This window comes from Quercus suber, unplaced genomic scaffold (assembly GCF_002906115.3).
Source record: "Quercus suber isolate HL8 unplaced genomic scaffold, Cork oak 2.0 scaffold_125, whole genome shotgun sequence".
NCBI lineage: Eukaryota > Viridiplantae > Streptophyta > Magnoliopsida > Fagales > Fagaceae > Quercus > Quercus suber.
The window spans coordinates 557,656-561,211 of NW_027069589.1; the positions used below are offsets into that span (position 1 = coordinate 557,656).

At 30.4% G+C, this 3,556-nt stretch overlaps 1 long non-coding RNA gene across 1 annotated transcript; it reads right to left on the bottom strand.

Annotated features, from left to right (window-relative positions):
- Positions 1–707: 707 nt before the first annotated feature.
- LOC136068613 (uncharacterized) lies at positions 708–3,196 on the bottom strand. The gene is made up of 3 exons (XR_010629971.1): positions 3,107–3,196; positions 2,113–2,515; positions 708–1,056 (listed from the first exon to the last, which is right to left on the bottom strand). It is a non-coding gene; the product is annotated as an uncharacterized LOC136068613 (long non-coding RNA).
- Between the last annotated feature and the right edge of the window lie 360 nt (positions 3,197–3,556).

The window sequence follows — 3,556 nt, forward strand, 5'->3', positions numbered from 1 at the left end:
TCCTAAATGCACAGAAAATTAGGAGCAAAATGGGGGGTAGGAATGATTCGAAAAGTATCATTTTGCTTCCTCCTTTATTATGGCTTTTTTTTATCCCCTTTCATGGCAAGTTTATCTTCTACATAAATGCAATCATTTTTATCCAGAATATAAATTGGTTGAGATAGAATTCTATTTTAGCCTTGTTTGTACGTACATGAAATTCTTTTTTAAATTTAAACACCAACCTTTAACCTAAGTGACTATCACGTTAAAAGTACACAGTGTTTTTCTTTTCTTTTCTTTTTTTCTTATTTTGGCTTCTTTTTTTTCCTTTTATGGTAAGTTTATCTTTAATATTAGTTAAATTTTTATGCAATCTTGTTTCTGATGGTTGAATAAGAGATTTGGAGTTCATTTCCTACCTATACCAAAAATCTGATTTGTGTTTTGGTTTGATGATAAAGAGTATCATCAGAAGTGAACGTCATAGGTGGAAACTCTCTTAAAAATAAAAAATAATATGAATGATCATAATAGACTTAAAGATATTTTCAAATAAATTGACATGTTTTGAATTAAAAATAGATCATTTATATTTTAATGATAACATTGTTTACCAAATTGTAATATTAGAATTTAGATCACCAAAAACTCTTAGAAGGAATTAATGATTTTTTTTAGAAGACTTAACATGAATTGGTGAAATGATTCAATGTATATTATAAAAGGCCCATTCAATGAAGTGGGCTTAAAAGATATTTTCTTCTTATTTTTTTATTTTATTTTATAGGATTCATCATTCATGGCAAATTAGGTCCACTTAACATCGTGTTTATGTGTGCACATGCACACAACTGTGCTTATGGGAAGTGAGTAATAAATTTCATTCATGTCAAGGTACTTGTGCGAAGTTAGTGATGAATTTCATTATTGTCAAGTACTTGCAAGGTACGCACAAATCACCTAATTTAAGAATAAGGAAAAATTAATTAATTACTTGAACTTGCTATGTGATCGTCCATTCACTCTCTCTATTGGTGATAATTTCCAGTTTCGAGCTGTAGAAGCAAACACCTGGACACAAAATAAAGCCAAATAATAATAATAATAATAATAATAAGTAATTGAAAAAAAAATTCAATTTTTATTGACTAAATTACAAATTGTACACTCTAACTTTGATTGTTTTAATTCAGTACTTCAAGGTTTTTTTTTTTTTTTTAATTTTTAATTTCATCTTTTAACTTATATATTTCTCAATTTAATCATTTCATCTTGTTCCATATAATCTCACTGTTAATTTTAATAATTTACAGTGTATATTGAATGAAAAGACTAATTCCAAATGGATGAAAGTTGAAGGTCTGAAATTAAAATAATAAATAAATAAAACTTAAATGATTGAATTAAAAATAAATTATAAATAGAAATTTAATGCAAAATCCAATTTACACATGTTAACTTTGCCCAAAAATCATTTTGGTCCTTCAAGTTTGAAGTTGCTCATTTTAGTTTGGTAGTTTGTCCAAAAATCATTTTATCTTTTAAATTGAAATTTGTTATTTTAGTTTTATAACAAATCTCTAAACTTTGCCCAAATCATTTGAGTCTTTTAAAAACTCACTTAATTAGTCTGCGTAACTTTGCTAAAAAATCACTCAAAAAGACTAACTTAGGGTGTGTTTAGATACCACTTATTTTTGTTGAACTGAAAACTTATTACTGAAATACTGTAAATAAGGTAAAAGTTAGTTGAAATAGTATAAATAGCCATAAATAGTACAAAAGTGTAGTGGGCCATGAATGGTAGTAAAAATAAGCTGAATAGTAAAATAATTTTAATTTTTAATCGATTCCCAAACGCACGCTTAAAGGACTAAAATGATTTTTGGATAAAATTACTAGATTAAATGATATTTTCAAACTTAAAGATTAAAATGATTTTGAGGTAAAGTTAATTGACTAAAATGCCAACTTCAGACTTAAATGACTAAAGATTTTTAAGCAAAGTTAGCCATGTAAATTGCATTTTTGCCAAATTTTAATTTTATAATTTAGACAAAAGTATTCTCTAACATGTGAATGAAGTCCATTGAAAGTTGAAACCATAATAACAAACTTCTGCTTTACCTTAAAGATCCTTGATAATGGACTTCCACCAGGAAGTTTGTATCTATAAAATGAGAAACCAATGGTGAAAATGAAAAGGGTCACACTCAAGACTATCACCGATATCTGAAAACTCCAATTCCAACCAAGGTTCTCTTCAATCCAAATCATCAAAGTTACAGATATGAGGCCACCAGTACATAGGGAAAAGAAAAACCAGTTGAAGAAGGCAGAGATGAGTCGCTGATTGCTGTGGTCAAGCTGATCAGCCCCATGAGCAGGCAAGGTGGCCTTAACACCACCAACACCAGGCCATAGCATAGAGCCCAGCGTAAAGAATGGCTGCTTGAGACCCAGAAGGCCTTCTACCCATGGTTGGATGTAAATGTGGTTCATGAGCTTGGACTGTCAGTAAGATTAGTCCCTACAAAAATGGTGTCATCTTAATAGTTTATATATGTCGAGCTATGAAAAACTTTTGACTTTTGATGCACAAAACATTGCATGGATGCAAAATTTGGTAGCCAACATTTGTGATGGAAATAAAAAGATTTAAAGATCCCATCTGGCTAGGTAGGTTAATTTACATTGTACATTGTATTACCAAACATTTTGGCTACATTTAGCACATTAGTGAATAAAAATGCTCTATTCCACTATAAATTGTTCATTTTATTTTCTGCTAATTACAGCTTGCCACATGTCTCTTTTTTGTTTCCATGTAAAGTGAATGAAGTCCAAAATAGGAGGAGGGGAATCAGACACATAACATACTATAATTGGGGGTGAGTGAATTTTTATTCCACCTTAGCTAATTAAGGTGCCACTTGGTAACAACCCAACTAAAATCATGCATATAAGATAGAACCTAAAAGAAAACTTTGGTAACAATAACTCATACACATAAGAAGAAAAAGAAAAGGTCTTGCACTATTTCAAATTTTCAATTCCTTAAACCACGTGACCATGTGAACAGAAATTAAACAAGAAAAGACAGAGTTGAAGGATAACATACCAGCAACTCAATTGAACAAAAGAAGATGAAGGTTTTGAATCTTGTGATGAATGAATCACTAATGAATCCACCAAATATCGTGAGCAGAAAAAGGTTCCATAAAATTGGTCACCATGTTTGAAGCTTCAGCAGTTTGTATTCATAGACATCAGAAAGTATACAACAAAGTTTGAGGCATTGATAAGAAAACCAAATTCTCCAATACCTCCACACTGCACACACAAAAATGAGGTGCAATTACAGCATTGTTAAGTTAAATCAATAAGTCTCATTCTCACATCTACGTGATTTGCGTGAGTGAGAAGAATCAACACACGGATGATAGAACAAAGCTGCTATACTACTCCATTATCTAATTTAAAGGTACTTTCCAACTGATTTTATGATGGTTGTGACTCATTTACAGCGTACTATGTTGACAAGATCAAAGAGAAAGCAAGCCAAAAATGC